Raw genomic sequence first — 20,657 nt, 5'->3', positions numbered from 1 at the left:
TGTCCTCTGTTGCTGTGATCCCATCTCATTCACATACATTAACTGAATATGGATCTTGAATCAGGTTTGTACTTGCATCAGAAACAGACAAATATTCATGGAAGCTATGTTGCAAAACTTTCAAATGCGAAGTGATAAGTGATATATCCTTCTCAGACAACTTTTGGCAGTGGAACCAATACTTTTCTGAGGTTTGGAAATGTCTCATAGTTTCGGCTCAATAGGTGATGGACAATTCCATTTTTATATCATTGCTTCAATCTTGTCTTCACTTTAGAAACTATAAGTTTTTCCCATGAATATTTGGGTCTATTTAAAGACTGAAAATATGTGACAGATATGCTAATTTAAAAACCAAAATCTGTCAAGCGATTGCTAAGGCGAAATTGCTGCTCCATGAAGAATACAAATGCAACAAAACTTTAGCTAACTATAGCAAACAAACTTCATAGTATAGTAAAAGTTAGTGGTGTTCACTGTGCATATCTTTGGGAAGTTGCTCAAAAAGTCTTTAATTCAGTGATTTGCCTTTTTATAAAATTGATGAATTTGACAGATTCATTTAAGGCACTTAAGCTGTGGGTATCAACCCCAAATGGGGTCCCCTTGATTCAATGATGGCAAAAAAATGGCTCTGATTTAAGATATGTTTTAGTTTTTCTAGTATCTTCTTAGTAACGAGGGCTGCCCTAAGTTTGCAACAATGATACCAAGTCACTAACAGTATGTTTGAAAGTAATGAGTATCCCACTCCTTCTTAACTAAGATTCTTAAAGAAGACTTTCAAAGCGAATAATTAAAGTCACTACCAGGTGTTGCATATAATTGGGTTACACCTAGCAATGCATTTTGAGGCAATGAAATAATGAGTCATCGCCATTTTTGGAATGGAGTCCAGCTGCAACATTTGCTGAATTTTTAAATATCTGTTGAAGTTTATATCCCAGCTTTGATGCAATGAGTTCAACATGACATCCAATGGGTGCTTGGTAAACTACTGAGATTTGGTTCCAGGACCTTCTGTGGATACAAAATCTGTGACTGCTTAAGTCTTATTATATACCATGACATTGCAAAATGATGTTCCTTATATAAAATGGTAAAATAAAGGTTTGCTTTGGCTTTTTAAAGAAATATTTTCAAACTGTGAATGGTTGAATTCATGGGTATGACGGCCTGATTGTACATGGTTCTGTTCTTTCCCACATTATTTCCACAACATGCTTATGGGATAGATCGGACTGAGTGTGAGTTTGTGTCCTATGGTCACCAAGTGCCTTTCAGGTTCTATGGACTTGAACCTAATCTCCCACATCACCTTGGCTCTCCCATGTAGACATAAAACAGAAATGGAAAAAAAAAGTGTAGTTGCAAATCCGGATATTAATTTTAGACAGTACCGGGGGGGGGGGGGGGGGGTGTCAAATAGTACAAAATGTCTAATGGTTAGACAGAAAGAAATCCTCAATGTAAAGTCCCTTTTCGGGTAGTTTTCTGTAATTACCTGGTCATAGAATAGATTGCCTTTATGTTATTACATGCACATGTTCATTTGCCTGGACAGACCTTTTTCCCCCAACCATTCAGGTGTGTACTGGAGGAAATGTTTCCTGTCTCTTGCAAATGAAGGTGCTGCCATTGACCCTCCTGCATATTTCTTTAACTTGGAAGTTCTGTAAGGTCCCTCGTCAACTTGTGGAAGCAATCAATGCATGAGTCACCATGCTGACTTGACTCACAGCATATCTAGTAATAACAGAAGAAAGGAACACATGCTATGAATATTTTTTATCAGCAATTACAGCTTGGACCCTTTTCTGCCAAAGGGCTAATTTACCAGAGGATACAGAATTCATTTTTAAGGCAGTTGCCATCATGTAAGAATAAAAGGCTGTGTCTCAAAGGTATGTCTTTTAAAAGTATTGTTCAAAGTTAGCACTCTTTAGAGTTAGCGGATGGCAGACAGGCAGGTAGGTGGGGAGGGGGGGAGCAGGATCAGATTATGAAATGCTTTCTACATACAAATATGTACAGAACCAAGCAGCAGCCATTCCACCAGGCTGTAGATAGGGGAAATGAAGCAAAGTAGGTTCAAAATCAGCCTTCCTGATTGTCAAATTTAATCTCTTACTTATTGTTGCCCAGCAGCTATTCCACCAAGCTAAGGAACTTCACAAGAATCTCAATATGTTTAGTGCTCTGTCTATTAAGACCATAAACCTGGAGACAATGACTTCCTTTTCCATTTCCAACTATATGTTCTAAATCTTAAAGAGAACCAACATAGTATAGTAGCTTGAGTGTTGGAGACAGGAGCCCAAGACGCAAATCCCCACTCAGGAATTTAGTAACCTTGAGCAAATTGTACTTTTTCAATCCAAAAGGAAAACAATTGCAAACTGTTGTTGTTGTTCATTCATTCAGTCGTCTCCGACTCTTCGTGACCTCATGGACCATCCCACGCCAGAGCTCCCTGTCGGCCGTCACCACCCCCAGCTCCTTCAAGGTCAGTCCAGTCACTTCAAGGATGCCATCCATCCATCTTGCCCTTGGTCGGCCCCTCTTCCTTTTGCCTTCCACTTTCCCCAGCCTAATTGTCTTCTCTAGGCTTTGCTGCCTCCTCATGATGTTGCCAAAGTACTTCAACTTTGTCTCTAGTATCCTTCCCTCCAATGAGCAATCGGGATTTATTTCCTGGAGGATGGACTGGTTGGATCTTCTCGCAGTCCAAGGCACTCTCAGAACTTTCCTCCAGCACCACAGTTCAAAAGCATCTATCTTCCTTCGCTCAGCCTTCCCTAAGGTCCAGCTCTCACATCCATAGGTTACTACAGGGAATACCATGGCTTTGACTAGGCGGATCTTTGTTGCCAGTCTGATGTCTCTACTCTTTACTATTTTGTCGAGACTGGACATTGCTCTCCTCCCAAGAAGTAAGCGTCTTCTGAGTTCCTGGCCACAGTCTGCATCTGCAGTAATCTTTGCACCTAGAAATACAAAGTCTGTCACGGCCTCCGTGACAATTGCAAACTATTTCTGCACAAATCATGCCAAGAAAACCCTATGATAAAACATAAAAAATATTGAAAGTATAGAAGAACAACAGAACGTCATATGTTCTTAAGTGACACCATCCTGAGAGATCTGTGCTATGTGCAATTTATGAATATATAGCTTAGCCCTGATCAAGAAGGCCATGTTTATCAGACTGAATTGTTGATGACTAGGGGTCTTGAGGTGTCCCATTCATGTCCTTGTATGTACATTCAAGTCACTTCTCAACTTTTGGTGATTCCATTAATTTTAGTGCTTCTCTACTTTGGGGGGAATGTGGGCAGGACCTGCCATGTGTCATGTGATGGCGCACGGCAGGCCCAGTCCTTGCTACTAAAACAAGTGGCAAAACAGGGCAAAATGCCCCGTGTAAAGAGGTCATGAGTTATTTAGGGCCCCATAGGGTTGCCAACTCAACAAAATGAAGTCAACTTGATAGTACATTACTGACAACATATCAACAAACCTGGCAACAATGGGAAGAAGTACGACATGCCTTACAGTTGTTAATTGAAATAATAAACTGTCTCTATGGAACAGGAGAGGGCAACTGCAACAATCTTTCAACAATCTTGTGCCAAGTAGCCAATTGTATTGCTTGTGTGAAATGCAATCCAGAACCATCTAGAGCAAGGGTGTCAAATCCATTTTCACCAAGAGCCACATTAGCCTTATTGTTGCCTTCAAAGAGCAATTTGTAATTATAAGATTGTATAAATGTAACTATGGACCTTATCAGACAGTCTTCTTTGCATCTTCTCATTTCTACACGCTGCTGAAACGGAGCCTCATGGAACCCAACACATGGTGCAGGGCAACTTTCATCAGAGCCCAGAGTGCCTTTCTGGGAGTCACGTGTTACCTGAGTCCTAATGGCACAAAGCAGAGAAAAGCGGGGGAAAGATGGATCTGAAGGAGGAAAGGATATTGTGATGACAGCAGACAGCCCTGATGTGAGGGAACAGAGTTAAATGATTCCCTCTACTGTCCCACACTCCTCCCCACCTTTCCCTTTGCCAGTCCGATGAGGTCTTATGTTTTCCTGGCATTGAAAGTTTTGTGGGCCACATAAAATGATGTGGTAGGCCTTGCGTTTGACGCGTGTGATTGAGAAGGTCATTGTTGCCCAGTCTTTTATTAGAACAGTGGTGACAACTGTGGTGGATAAGAGAGACAGGATTGTCCCTGGGGTTCTCTGGAGGCGGAGCAAACAACTAACAAATTGAAAATTGAAAAATTAGAATTTGAAAATGTTAAACAGGGTAGAGGGATGGGGGCAGAGGGTGAGCCATATTAGAAGGATGAATTACTTCCAGAAGATTCAGTTCAGCCTTCTTTCCCAGCTTGACCAACAAAGGGCAGCCTGAGAAGTCTGTAATGGCCAAGGTTTGAAGGAATAGTTTGGGGGACTACATGCCCCAAGAGGTGGAGTTCCCCCCCCCCCCCCACATCTTAGAACATAACTAGGGGAAGATAAACATTGCAAGCAGACCTGAGCTGCTGAGATCAGCATTGTTCATTATTCAGTCCCAAATAAAAGAGATGGGTAAGTGATATACCTTACATGATGTTGTGGAAGATCAGGAAATGGAAAGGGGTACATATCTTTCCCCCACATTGTGGGGTCATCTAGTATTCTTCATTTGCAGCTCTCCATCTTTTTCTGCCACTATTTAGAAAAGCTAGCAAAGGAAATGTGTCTGCATTTGCTCTTTTTTCAAGCTGTTAAACTACTAAGCATAGTCACCCCTGCAGTGCAGATAATAATGCAAGTATTTTCAGATGTCAAATTGTAACAGTTCCACCATTGCAGTTTCAAAATAACAAATCTTGTTCATATTTTATCAAAGAAATGAAACAATAAATGAAACAAATTGGAAACATAGCATAAAAAAGAATAAAAAGAATGAGCAAAAATAAATGATTGCTAAGTTAATTAAATTGGGGGCTTTATTTAGTTGACTCACATTTTCTGAGAAAGTCTATAAGTGTATCATTTTTTATGGAACAACTGGAGGTGGTTATCAGAACTTATGACATTTACAGCCACTGAAAAATATGTATAAGTATTAATCTCCTTATGCATTATTACCCCAGGACTATAATTCAGAACAAATTGAGTGAAAGATATATTTAATAGGTGTGTTATGTAAAGAACCTGACCCTGTAGTTGATATGCATTGTAATTACCTCAAGTAAATTATTACTTTGAAGAGGCATGAGTGATTCTCAACATACTTTTAACTAGAGAAAACTGGAATTCTTGTTGTGTAGTCTGGGTAGCAACTGGCACTAAATCTGTACTGAGTTGGACTTTATTTATCGTATCAGAAGCAAACTGATTGTACAGTTGCAATGTATTTAAAAAACACAAAGTTAAAAAAACTTGGCATTATACTAAATATCCTTTGACCAGTAGCTGGCCACTTGGTGTGCCTCTGGTGTTGCTCTGAGAAGGTCCTCCATTGTGCATGAGGCAGGGCTCAGACTGCATTGTAACAGGTGGTCTGTGGTTTGCTCTTCTCCACATTTGCATGTCATAGACTCCACTTTGTGGTCCCATTTCTTAAGGTTGGCTCTGCATCTCGTGGTGCCAGAGTGCAGTCTGTTCAGCACCTTCCAAGTCTCCCAGTCTTCTGTGTGCACAGGGGGGAGTCTCTCATTTGGTATCAGCCATGAAGTTCTGGGTTTTAGTTTGCCACTTTTGGACTCTCACTTGCTGAGGTGTTCCTGCGAGTATCTCTCTAGATCTTAGATCTGAGTTGGACTGAACCTGGCTTTTCCCATAGATTTTAGCAAAATTAGCAAATCTCATTTCCCCTTGCACAGAATGAATGGCTGGGTGCATTGCTTGTGCTGCAAATCCAGGCATAAGTTGTGTGGACTCCCCACAGCAATTGAAAGGTGACTCCAATTTATTTGGCCCCAGTTTAGTACTGGGGACAAACCTTTGTGCTTCCATGAGATTTTGAGTAACATGAACATTTTACATGAGAGCTAAAGCAGTTTACACTTCCATTGTTCACTAAAGGAGAAAAAACATATAGGTGTTTCCTCTAGAATTTTAATGCTTGAGTGATTCAGTAGTTAAGAAACACTTTCAAAATAGACATGACAGTGAATGACACTGTACAATTTTATACTATTGTGTACTTATGACATACATTCATTAGGTAAGCATTAAGGCTATTCATAGAACTGCTCAACATGCTGCATGCACAGTTTTACAAATGTTAAGTTTTTTAAAATAAAGGACATTCTCTATGTAAAGTTTCAAGATTTAATGCCAAAAATAATCACCACAAATGATAGCTATGAACTACTTTTCCTGTAGAACCAGCATGGTGTGATGGTAAAAGTGTTGAACTAGAGCATTAGGAGGATGGGGTCTGAATTTCCTCTCAGCCTTGGAAACCCACTGCATGGCTTTTACTAAATCACATTCACCCTTAGAGAAAGACAATAGCAACCTCCTTCTGAACAAATCTTGCCAAAAAAACCCTGTCACCTGGCTTTGTATATGCATATGTCACCTTCAAGTCACCTGTTGACTTACAGAGATTACATGGATTTCATCGGATTTTCTAAGGCAAAGAATACTCAGAAGTGTTTTGCCAGTTCTCTCCCCTGAAATGTAGCCCACAGTACAGCCCATTTATTGGCAATCTCCTATCCATGTACTAATCAAAGTTAGTACCTGGATAGGAGACTTTCAGGCACTTTCTGGCACTGTCTGAAAGGGGATGGGCAAATGGGTGGATGGGCATGTGAATAAGTGAGTGAGTGAATAGGTGGGTAGACAAATATGCTAGTGAGTGTGTACATGAGTGAGTGAGCGAGTGAGTGCATGATTGAAATGCCAGCTGGTGGGCAGATGGATGGGTGAGTGAGTGAAGTGCCCTTGCTGAAAGGAGGTGGGCAAGTGAGTAACGTTATTTAGGGCAGGAGAGTAACATGTGGAAGGGAACACTAGATGGTTTACAATGGGGATGTTGTATGCTAATCAGAATTTCTTGGTAATAGTGAATAGGGGTAAATATAAATCTACCATATTTCATTGCATAATAGTTGCTATCGTGTAATAGTTACACCCCCCTTTTCATTTAAAAATGTGGTAAAAACTGTGACTATTATGCAGTGAATATAGTAAAGCATTCATTGGTGCTTTAACCTTTATATTTTTTGATACTAGAAGTTTCATGATCTTAAATACGTTTTTCACATTGCTTTTTATAGCCTGACTAGAGGATTCTAGGATGGTTGGTGCAAAAAATATTATTTCCAAGCTGTAATTTTCAAATGTCTTCACTGACTACATTTTATCATCTGTTTCTCTTCCTGCATTGACACTGTCAGTGCATGCAAGGCTGAAGAAATGCAGAGATGCAGAGCTTCAGGAATATACCGTATATACTCTAGTATAAGCTGACCGAATATAAGCTGAGGCGCCTAATTTTACCACAAAAAACTGGGAAAATGGATTGACTCAAGTATAAACCGGGGGTGAGAATTTCAAAATAAAAATAGATACCAATACAATTACATTAATTGAAGCATCAGTAAGTTAAATGTTTTTGAATATTTACATAAAACTGTAATTTGAGATAAGACTGCCCAACTCCTATTAAACCATTATTCTAACCTTCTTCAATGTAAATCTGCTTATGTAGCCTTCCAATAACAATAGAGAGTAAAATAATAAATGATAATAGAGTAAAATAATAGAAATGTAACAATAACAGCAACAGATTAAAATAATATACACAATAATAACAACAATAATAAAGTAAAATAATAAATGTAATAATAATAACAATAATAAATAAATGTAATAATAAAGTAAAATGATAATATAATAATAATAATAATAATAATAATAATAATAATAATAACAGAGTAAAATATAAATAACCTTGACTTGAGTATAAGCCAAGGGGAACCTTTTCAGCCTAAAAAAGGGCTGAAAAACTAGGCTTATACTTGAGTATATACAGTAAACGTATTGTAATTATTTTGTTGTTGCTGCTGCTCTGAGCCTTCATGTCATTCTAATTTATGATGACCCAAAGGTAAATCCATCCTATGGGTTTCTTGGCAAGATTTATTCTGAGTGGGTTTGCTTTTGCCTTCATTGGAGGCTGAAAGAGTACGACTTGCTGAAGATCATTAAATGGATTTTCGTAGCTGAACAGGGATCTGAACCCTTATCTTCAGAGTCACAGTCCAACGCTCCAACCACAACACCCTGCTGATTCTCATACCTAAATGCATATTTGCATGTTCAATACAAATTTGTACATACATTTTGTCCAGAGGTGAGTGATGTCACGTGAGAGTGGTTGCCACTATGTTCTTTGTCCAGAATTGGCTAGCAACTGCGCTCAGGTTTTTTTTTAAGTTAGTAAAAGTAACTTGGTAGGTATTTTTAGTAATATTTATTCATGGAAATGGCAGTGCTTACGTGGTACATATAGGAAATGAGGGCATCAACTTCAGGGAAAAAAGTTTGCATTACAAAAGGGGATTTGCTGTGCTTTTGCAAGAGATATGTACATAGTTTACTTATAGCATGTGAGAGTGAAAAGCAGGAAACAGAGGTTTATATTTTGAGGGCAAAATTTGCATTTGAGGGGGATGATTAGGGTGCGTCATACAAATTTGGTAGGAGTTGAATTGCTGTCATTGTGAGAAAGCTACAATTTACACTGGGGAGGGATTTGTGTTAGAAAAGGCTTCAGGTTTCGTCCTTTATTTCTTGCCCCCCTACCCTGCCTGTCCTGCAACACTTTCTCAAACAGGAGGAAACTCCAGAGCTGGTCTAACCCAGTGCAAGAAGACCTTTGTGGATAGCAGTCTAGACGTTGGTTCCATGAAACATCTTCCTAGCTACAAACCAGAGCTCAATTCTCAGATTTCTACTCATAGGCAGTTAACTAACATCGTAGCACTGGACGGGATGTTGACAGCAAAAGAAGCTGCAAAACTCTTCCTGATTTTCTTTGGAAGCCAATTGTTTTTGTTGTGTGTCTTCAAGTCATTATTGATTATGGTGACCCCCATAATGGGATTTTCTTAGTAAGACTTAGAGGGGGGTTGCCATAATCCTACTCTTATTTTTTTCAGTGCTTTTTCAAAAAGCTTTTCCTTACACTCAAAGCAGTTGACTATATCACTAAAATAAAATAAACAATAAACCAATTCAATTAATCACATAAAAACAAATAAATTATAAAATAATTAAATCAATCATTAACAAACATCTAAACAAGTTAAAAGTCCTGTCTGAACAGTTGTGCTTTTGCATTTCTTTCTAATTGCAGCAAAAGTAAGAACTGATCACAGTTATTTGGCTATCAATCTTTATTGATGGAACTAAAGTGTGCTCTTCTCTTTGTTGTTTACCATTGTCATCTTGTATTGAACACTTCCAGTTTTGGAGAAGATAATCTACCATTAGATCCTGAGTGCTAAACAAAAATGAGCATGATGATGAATGAAAGCAACCCCCAGCCTTTACATTTTTTGAAAATAGCAGCTATTGTATGTGTGTTAATTCTGAGCATGGAAGATTTAATCTTTTCCTATTGTGCCATCTTATACCTCATTTTTTTCTCACTGTTTGAGTCTGAGTATGTGTTATAAACAGGGCCACTGATTAAGGCCTAAGTCCAAACAAACACCATAAACAAGTAAACTAGCTGAAGTCAACAGTTCAAGTCAGTGATGCTGGGTACAAATGTCCTCAGAAAACAGCAGAATATATGGAAGTCCAATTCAAAATAAGAAACACGAAGTACAAACAAACCAGAACACTAATGCCAAGATTCAGTGTTCCAGAGGTTGAACTCAGAAGTCCTTTGGTCAAGAAAAAAATGGGCATTGGATTCAAGCCAAATAATGACATCTGCATTGAGGGAATCACAGCACTGAGTGATTTATATTTCAAGATCTCAGCTGCTGCTTGATTAAGGAGATTTTTCAAATAATGTTTGAGATCTGTAATCAACACTCTAAAGCAGTGTTTCTCAAACTGTCCTCCTCCAGGTGTTTTGGACTTTAACTCCCGGAAATCCCAGTCAGTTTACCAGCTGTTTGGAATTGTGGGAATTGAAGTCCAAAACATCAGGAGGAGCACAGTTTGAGAAACTCTGCTCTAAAGATGTGGGTATGTGTAACCCCTCTGTATCTGGTAGGGTTTGATAGGTTCACTCAGATGTGGTGTAATTCAGGAAAAATTGGATGTTTTGTCTTCCAAAGGGACTTCTGCCATGTTTCTGCGAGGCCGTAGGCCTCTATAGTTTCAACTTTCCTTGCGCAATTGATTTCAGGGATGCGGAAGTGAGTTGGAACCTTTTTCTGGGGTGTGTTTTGGGGACTTGATGCTATATTTTCCCCTCTGCTAGGTCTCAACTGCAAAAATGGTGACTTCCAACAGTATGATTGTGTCTGAAAGTGATCCCCTATAACCTTTTGTCCTTTCCTTAAAAATTCAAGGAGGTAACTCTTTTATTTTTATTTTAATAAATTATTTCTAAAATTGTTTATTTTTTTAAAAAACAAACAAACAGTGGATTGTCTGAACATGTTGAAATTTGGTATGCTAACAGAGGAGGATGTGTTGTAGCAGTATATCAAGTTTCATTAAGATTGGTGTAAAAATAAGGGAGAAGGCACTGGATTTTCCCCAGTGCCAGTGCCATTTTCTGTGTATTGCGCAATTGCGTCCGCCATTAATGAATCAATTCGGAAATTTCAGAAGTTTCAGAAAGTTCTGACTTTTTTGGGGAAAAATTTGGAAGTGACTTTAGAATTGAACCACCAGTGCTCCCTAGATCCGAAACTGGTTTTGAACCATTTGTTTTTATCAACCAAGCCTAGTATCTGGCTTAAGTGTACTTGCTTTGGTTTCACTTGCTTACTGTGGAGTGTTTGCTTCCATTCAGGGCTTGACTCCAGCTGAGGGTTCATCTTCAGCAGACCGCTGGGAACTCCTGGTCTCCGTCTCCTCTGCTGACCCTTTTAGCAGCTGCTCAGCCTCGCTATCAAGCTGGTTATGACAGTATGATCCCAGTGGTATTATCAAACAGCATTCTTGCACACAGCTAGTAGCATGGGTTTCAAGCTAAAAGTTTCTTAGAGTTCTTAAGGAGCAGATTAGAACAATAAGAAGAATGACATCCCCCAACTCAAACCTAGATGGGTTTTCAACACCATGCCCATTTTTAGAGCCTCGTGTGATAATATTCTGTGTGTGCTAGTGGGGTTTTCAGCCTTGGTCTCCAGAGTCATACTCAAAACACTCAAATCATTACACCCCATTTGACCATGGAAATTCACTGTGTGAACGGAGCAGGCCATGATTTCTTATCATCAGAGAAGGACAATGGCAAACCCCATCAGAACAAATCTTGCCAAGAAAACCTTGTGGTGGTTTTGCCTTGGGTTACTCTAAGCATTTGTTTACACTGTTTAAAATAATCTGTTTTTGATTGTGTGTTCTTGGTCTGCATTGACCCTTTAATAACCCTCTAATGGCACATACAACATAGATGTTGTAATGAGATCACCATAACTGGCCATATGTTTCCACCTGGCAAACTCGCCCCTCTGTTAGAGTGCAGTCCTCATTTCCAATCTTTCACATTCTTTTCAGTCACGTGGTCATGGCCATTTTGCTTCCCTCCTTCCCCCAGTTATTTATACAAAGATATGTCTTTTCTGTTAAGTGGAACTGCATTGAAGGCACACAATAACAACACAATTCCTTACAGTATGCAGTTATAGGGCTATGATTCCACTTTAACCACATTAACTCTATGCTATGAATCCCATGATGCATCAATGCCAACCTGAGTGGAATCACGATAGTACAATGTGAAAGGCCCAATTCTAGGAGAAAAGTGGAGACTGCATATGGAAAGCAGAAAGAGCTTTGGGGGCAGCATATAAGAAATAGGAAGCAGAGTTATTCTGACAGCTTTGTTGAAAAACCTCATGCTTTTCCCTCTTCCCTACTCCCCCCTTTGTCATTTTAGATGGAAACTGATGGGCAGTGACAGGCTTGTTTTTACTCACTATGTGTAATCTATTCATGTGTTTTCAAGAAAATTGACCTCCTAAATAATGACCTCTAAATGATGATATATGAATTTATTTTTTAAAAAAATTCCAGGCAGTCTCACAATGCCAGCAGACTGCTTTCCTATGTTTCACACCCCTGTTAAGGCCAAGCAAGCTTCATCTCCCTCTTCCCCAAGATTGTGTTAATTGAAATCGCCTTTGGAAGACTACCTAGCTCCTGGACATGTGTACTTGGTCTGACTAATCTTCTAATGGGGGAAAAGAGAAAAAACACTTAATGAATGCATTCCAAGTGCACCACATTTCCATTGATAAAATCTCTCCTGTACTTACGAACTAAGTCAAAGTAAATAAAATTCTCTGTATTTTCTAATGCTTTATGTCGGTACTGTAAGCACTAGCTCTACTCTTTGGCCATTGAGATTGAAGACCACTGTTTTTGCCTTTATGCCCATCTATGTCTCATTCAATCTTCTGGCAGCGTGACACACCAGGCTCACAGACCCATGATTTAGTGGTAGCTGAAATCACTCAACAATACTACAGAATGCCTATAGAATCTGGTTATACGGTATCTCTTTTAAAGCAATATATTGCTAAGATATTTTGATAGCATTGTTGCTTTTAGTGAACAAATTCTTATCTCCTTTGCTAGTGACATCATCACTATTATTTCTAGCAGCACTGCAGCAAATGTGAAATGGATTGTAAAATTGAGTTACTGGATAAAGCAAAATGGTGTATAACAATAGATGAAAGAAACTTCATTTGAAACATTCATTTTAGAGACAACCCATAAAACACATTGTACCTGTTCAATATATGTGTATTTTAAATCCCACATTATGATGAAATTGAAAAATGAAGTAAGATAATATCTAAAGTTAAAACTAAATGAAAGTGCTTGTTGGAAAATGCCTGTGAAAGTTTTTTGGGAAAGGGAATTGTAAAAGGGTTTTGCTAAGTGGGATTAAATTGCCTTGGCAGGTATGTTTAGAAGAAACAGAGAACCTTTTTGGTGTCTTCTCCTGAACCTTGCAATTGTGGCACTTAGACACTGACACTATAATCCAGTATGGAAGTGGCTTGGGAGGAAATTTCAAGTTGGCTTGAAACTGTGTTAAATGATCATTGTAGATGTGACCCTTGTCTAATAGTTTTATGTTACAGGAGGGTAGATTTTCCTCCTTCCTTCAGGTCATGAGGGTACCTTTGCTAATGGCAACAAAGCCACCCAGTGACTGCCACAAGCTCTCCACAGCTTTGTGGCCTGTGCACTACAGGAAAATGTGGCATTGGCTCAAGTGCTTAGTGAACTGGTTCAAATCAGAACTGGTCTAACTCCATACCAACTTCAGTTTGCAGGGCTTCTTCAGAGCTTCTGGACAACTGCAGAGCATTCTTCAATTTCTGGGTTAACCTGTTTTACCCCATATAACAGACTGGAAGGCCCTGGATGTGCAGAGTGACTTCTATGAATTTGGGTTTCTGGCCAGTATAGACAAATCCTCAGAAATTATTTTTGACCATAATATGTTTTCTGGTTAGACTTATTTGAGACCATAATTTAATGTGGAAAAATGGGGGGGGGGGTGAAATGTTCAATGGTTTATCTCTGACATTCAGCTGAAAATAAGCATGAATGTTGAAAGGGCATCTCCAAGTCCTAATTAAGACTACCAGTTGAGACCTGTGACAGTGTTATAGCAACCATCTTTAAAAAGGCCTTCCCAGTGGAGGCTTGTACAACTTATCTGTCTCCGGTCCACAAGTTGCAACTTGTTAAGTCAATGCTCCAGTTCTGTGACAAAAAAAAAAAACCTGAGGCATATTATATTTTTCATGCTTTGGAAAAGAGAAATACAATAACAATGAAACTCCTGTGATCTAAAGCCATTTGAGACTGTTTCCATAATCACATGGGTGAATAGATAAAAGGAAAATATAAGACAGCAGCAGAAGGAAAACCCAAAATACAGACAGTCCCCATGTTATGAACAAGATTCCTTGGGTTTGTTCTTAAGTTGAATTTTTAGGTAAGTCTGAACAGGAAGATTTTAAAATGTAACTCTAGCCAAAAAGAGCTTTGGATTGCATAGGGAAGGGTTAGGACCCCCATGTTGTTTGTTTTGCTGTCTGTGCCTCTGTCCAGAAGATTTCACCTTACTTTCTGTCTCTGTGATAACTGGATTCTGAAAAAAAAATCCAATATACTTCTAGTCCTAAGAATTTCTGATAAGGGATAATCAACTTGTATTTCCTGATTGCTGGCTGCTGTTCATCTGGAAGCTTCCCTACACTTTTGTTTATTTATTAATATGAAATTGATGTCATTTTCCAGCTATTCTTGAGCTGATTTTGATTCAACAGAAAAGTATTTTTTTCTTCTATGAGTTCCAGAACGTCCTGTCCTGTCACCTTCTTATCAAAAGTAATTGAATAAAAAAAATTAAGCACCAATTTGAGAGAGGACAAAGAAATAAATTGATCTCCATATTCAAGTCGGGTGCTTCTTTCAAAAGACTAGACAATAATGCTTTTATCAGTACAAAAGCAACTACATACATCAATGACCACAGCAAGAACCATTGTTCCTTCAGGCATTAGGGAAGGCATTTCAATTTTAAAAAAGCAAACCTTATAAATTGACTTAGAAATGGCCTTCATTGAGGAAGAAGTGAATGAAGCTACTCAAGATTTGGCAACAATAGCCACAGTGATTTGCAATCATGAATGCTGAAAGATAACATGTAATTTGCATTGGGTAAAAATAGAAAGATGAATGGAATATATGCTGTTGTCCTATCTCTATGCTGCGTTCTTTTTGCAACCTACTCCTAAGTATTGTCGAAGGCTTTCATGACCGGGATCACTGGGTTGTTGTAGGTTTTTCCGGGCTATATGGCCATGTTCTGGAGGCAATTTTTCTCCTGACGTTTCGCCTGCATCTATGGCAAGCATCCTCAGAGGTAGTGAGGTCTGTTGGAAGTAGGAAAAATGGGTTTATATATCTGTTAAATGACCAGGGTGAGACAAAGGACCCTTGTCTGCTGGGGCTAGCTGTGAATGTTTCAGCTGATCACCTTGATTTGCATTCAATGGTCTGGAAGCGTCTGGGGGGAATCTCTTGTTGAGAGTGATTTTATGTGCCTGTTTGTTTTCCCTCTGTTGTTTTGCTGTTGTAATTTTTGAGTTTTTTAATAAGCCCACTATATGGTTCAGATATGTGGATGACACCTTCACTATTTGGAGCCATGGAGAAGAAGAACTCAACAGGTTCCTGGAACATCTTAACAGCATCCACCCAAACATCCAATTCACCATGGAAAAAGAAAATGAAGGAAGACTGCCTTTTATTTGATGCATTTATTAACCGCCATTCTTAGTCCTTTTCTAGATGTCCTAGTCACCCGCAAACCAGATCAACAATTGGGTCACACCGTTTACAGAAAACCCACACACACGGATAGATATATACATAAAAACTCCAACCATTACCCAAGTAAAAAAAGAAGCACAATTAAAGCCTTGGCAGACCGTGCAAAAAGAATCTGCGAACCCCACCTTCTCCAAGATGAACTGAACCACCTAAACCGGGCTCTACTGGCCAACGGATACTCCACCTCAGACATCAGAAGAGCTGCAAGGCCGAGAACAAGCCACGAGAGTAAAGATGAAGATCCACCCAGAGGAAAAGTGTTCTTGCCATACATCAAGGGAACCACTGACCGCATAAGAAAACTGATGAGGAAACACAACATACAAACCACTTACAGACCCACCAAGAAAATCCAACAAATGCTACGTTCAGCAAAGGACAAGAGGGATCCTCTCACCTCTGCAGGAGTCTACCATGTACCGTGCAGCTGTGGACAAGTCTACATAGGGACCACCAAACGCAGTGCCCAGACACGCATCAAGGAACATGAAAGGCACTGCAAACTACTCCAACCAGAGAAATCAGCCATAGCAGAGCATCTGATGAACCAACCTGGACACAGCATATTATTTGAGAACACAGAAGTGCTGGACCACTCTCACAACCACCATGTCAGACTACACAGAGAAGCCATTGAAATCCACAAGCATGTGGACAGTTTCAACAGAAAGGAGAAAACCATGAAGATGAACAAAATCTGGCTACCAGTATTAAAAAACTCAAAATTACAACAGCAAAACAACAGAGGGGAAACAAACAGGCACATAAAATCACTCTCAACAAGAGATTTCCCCCCAGGCACTTCCAGGCCATTGAATGCAAATCAAGGTGATCAGCTGAAACATTCACAGCTAGCCCCAGCAGACAGGGGTCCTTTGTCTCACCCTGGTCATTCCACAGATATATAAACCCATTTTCCTACTTCCAACAGACCTCACTACCTCTGAGGATGCTTGCCATAGATGCAGGCGAAACATCAGGAAAAATTGCCTCCAGAACATGGCCATATAGCCTGGAAAAACCTACAACAACCCACTACTCCTAAGTGTTTAAAAACACAGAGAGCTTCAAAAAGTTGCTTTTGAGACTTCAGCTCTCTAAATTCCAGATTCTGGGGGCTAAGATCCTGAAGAAATAGCCTTTCCATGCTCTGTAAAAAAAATAGGAATGGTTCAGAATTGTGTAGTGGCCCAAGTGTCTATATTTTTGTCAGAGATTGGTCAAGCTCCATAGCTGAGTGGGGATTTGGATTCAGGTTTCCCAGTGTCATAGTCCAAACTAAAATTAGTGCACCAGCACATCTACTCCAATATAATTTTATGTTACACAACAGGGACATATCTACCACTGCAAAATTATATCAGTTTGATACCACCCTAACTATTGTGGCTGCATCCATAAATTGCTGTTCAGGTTGACTATGAATCGGAAGACATGGCTTATATACAAACATGGATTGGAAGTACGTGTAATTGGCTAGATACCCACAGTCCAATGTGTTTTGAAGCCAAAACAGGATCTATCTTTGGAAGTCACTTGTGTGGTAACTGATGGTGTTTCTGTTTCTACAGGCTTTTTAACCTTACAATCCATATTCTCACCGACCAAATCCCACACCATTCTGGAGAATTCCACAACCCTCCTATGTAGCTTTCCAAGGGATATGCTCCAGGGAAGAAATTGGAGAATCCAGTCTCTGGATATCTTCTAACTTGCAGGTTGCAATCCCATTTGGTGTCTCCTAAATGAATGTGGAGGTCATGGAAAAAATGTGTACTTTGCCACCTAGTGACAAAGACGTTTACATGAATTGTTTGCAAGAACGTGCAGCAAATGCTTCAACTGTACTTCGTCAAAAAAGCAAAAGTCTGCCTTGTTTTGCAAGCCTTGCAAATGTTGATTTTGCTTGATGACTATCTTTTCTGTTTTAGAAATATTTCCCTTCAAATGTTTATTCTAAAAAGCTAAGCAGAAAGGGAAGGGTTAATACCACCTATTTGTTTTGGTGAGGAGAAAAGGATAAGGATTGCATGCATGTATGTGAACAGACCATGATGAAAACAAGAGGGAGGTCGGTATGGGTCCATTTCAGGCACTAGCCCACTCTGCAACCTGGGATCTTTTAAGTTGGAGGTACAGGCCCCCAAAACACCTCATTGTGCCCCCCCCCAAAAAAACCCAATTGTGCAGAAGAAAGGAGAGCCACAAGTATATTCTTCTTCTTTGAGTTGCAAACCAAGTATATGGCAGTGTGACATGAAAAAATGTTGAAAATGTTCTACGTACTGCAGTATCAAATATTCAGCCAATATTTAGTTCTTTACATAAACATAAACAAGCAGATCCATCTCATTAGTATGTAAGTATCTTTAATAAATGGCAAAATTATATGTACATCAAAATTGTTTTAAAATGAATTTCTGTTTAATTTATTATCATGGAATCATAGAATCATAGAGTTGGAAGAGACCTCGTAGGCCATTCAGTCCAACCCCCTGGTAAGAAGCAGGAAAATCACATTCAAAGCACCCCTGACAGATGGCCATCCAGCCTATGTTTAAAAGCCTCAAAACAAGGGGTATCAGTAAATGTTTGGTTTATATGTGTATTTTATATACTTATATACTGGAGTCACACAAACATTTCTTGGACAAAAGGGGTCGCGAGTGGAAAAAGTTTAAGAAGCCCTGTTCTAAAGCTTCTCTGCATGCTAGTTTTGTCTCCATCTGACATCAATACATTTTTAGCCAAAAAGTGCTGCATAGGCAGCTACTGATTTACCATTAAGAAAAAGCATTATATTATTAAATATTATATTCTTTTTTTAAAGAGGGGGAGAAGGAAGGGAGTTTGAAGCAGTGCCATGCCTTTTGTCATTCTGTAAACGTCAATTTCATTTGAAATAGTGGCAGATAATGAAAGCTGTTCATTTTGTAGTGACTCACGTGTAATATACTGCATTTCCTTTTATAGGAAATGATGTGCGAACAAAATCCATAGCTGCTATGATTAGTAGTTGCTGATCTTTAGAGATAAGTAGCCAAGACAAAGTGGAAAAGGAGGGAAAGTGCGTCATTTTCCCAATGAGAAAATCTCCTCAGATACTAGAAGTCATGAGGCTGTAAATAAAAATGATGGTAATGAATCACTCCTTGGAAGTGCAGTATAACTTATGTTGTAAGGGAAAGCACAGCGGATATACGAGGTCGTCACTGAGTTCATTAAGGAGAAGGAAAAGCTCTATTTGAATGGGAAACATGTTTTTGCTTTGGCTTTTTTTTTAAAAAAAAAAGATAAAATAATGATGCAAACCTAAAGAGGGTTAATTATGGAAATTCCAAACCTTCCTTCAGTTTTATATGAACTTTCCTTGCCATATAGCCTACTTACTACCAAGGCCAGCTCAAGACATTTTGCTGATGAAACAAAGGTCACAGTGGTGTCCATACTATAGATTCAACATCCATGGCTCAAAAATACTTTTAATTCAAAAACCAAACCTTTTTTTGTCATGTTATATAAGTGACACCATTTTACCATGGCATTATATAAAATGGAATTTGAACACCCACAGACTTTGCTATCCAAAAGGGTCCTGGAACCAAACCTCAGCAGATACCAAGGGCCCAAGGGACACACTTTGGAAAAAAAATACTGTATCGGATGTCATTCCAGGCATCTCTGAGGGTTCAAAAGAAGAATTGGATCTCTAAACAAATTCTGCTCAGACGTATCACTTGGTCAACAATCAAATCCCTATTGCTAAAAAATACTGGAAGCTCTTGGGCTGGGAGACAACCTCTCAAAGGTGAGGCTGATGGAAGGTGAGCTTCCAAGGGTTATATAATGCAGAGACAAGCAAAGAAAATCAAAATGTACGAAAGTGACTCATCGTCCACCTAATAGCAATGAGGACTGTGCAAACAGCTTAGCAAGAGAGAATTCACTTCCTAGTCCATTGTCAGACTTTTTCCAGTCTCAAACTTCAAAGGGATGCAAAACATATCCAACAAGTTCATAAAATATAAACAAACTTTTTCATGTCACTGAACAGCTGTTAAAGTTCAGCAGTGATGCAAACAAACCCATTTTCCTGATGACAGAGACTGAACTCATTATACTTGCTTATTTTATTGCATTGTTTTTCTTGATCTATGTCTGTCTGGGCGTGTCTCCATGTAAGCTGCCTCGAGTCCCTTTGGGGAGATGGAGGTGGGGTACAAAAATGTTGTTGTTGTTGTTGCTGCTGCTGCTGCTTTTTGAGCTAGAACTCCCCAAATCAAATAAATATAAGCAAAATATTAGGAATGCAAAAACAATTCTGAGGAACATAAAGACCAACAATACAGCAGTCTTCAGAAGGAGGAGGAGGAAATAAGCCAATGCTGCTCTGAAAGAACACATACATATAACTTTAGCATGCACACATTTTTGTCCTCTTTTGTTCTCTTTTTTGAAAGTATGTACAAGGCCACTTCATATTATCTGTCCATTTTTGATAATCTATACTATTGTTCTCCCCTAGACCATTGAAAAAGCCCTTAGGTTTGAGTGTCCTAAACTTATGTATTTCATCAGCACAGAGGTCAGCTGTGACATGGTATGCATGTTGCCCCAGTCTATATGGCTCCATTTATTTCTGATCTATATGTATTAGAACAGAAAGTAGGCACAAACTATACATTGTCAAGCTTCTTAATCATAAATGTAGGCCCTCTACCTTCTCCCTGATTGGCCAGCACTGAGAAACTGGCCAGCATTTCCCATTTGGTTGAGAGGCGGGCCTTAGGTGGTGTGCCTCCCAATTTGTGAAGAGAACAATGATGTGGCTGAGGATTTCCTTCCAGCTGGACAGGGAGGCCCTGGGGTTTCCAATGAGCCATGGAGGTGGTCCTGAGGGAAGGAGAGGTCTCCAGGGACTGTGTCAACTCCTGGGTGTGTAGCAATGGAATGAAGACAAAGTCTGAAAAGATGATTGATAGGATTATGTAGATACCAGGTCCTGGTTGAAAAGACAATGAGCACTGGATCTCCAGACGAAGAAACGAGTCCCAGAAATGTCTATTGGCGAAGGGAGTGCAAA

This window comes from Anolis sagrei, chromosome 2 (genome assembly GCF_037176765.1).
Source record: "Anolis sagrei isolate rAnoSag1 chromosome 2, rAnoSag1.mat, whole genome shotgun sequence".
Taxonomy (NCBI): domain Eukaryota; kingdom Metazoa; phylum Chordata; class Lepidosauria; order Squamata; family Dactyloidae; genus Anolis; species Anolis sagrei.
The sequence above is the reverse complement of the archived record's forward strand: the minus strand, read 5'-3'. Positions refer to the sequence as shown.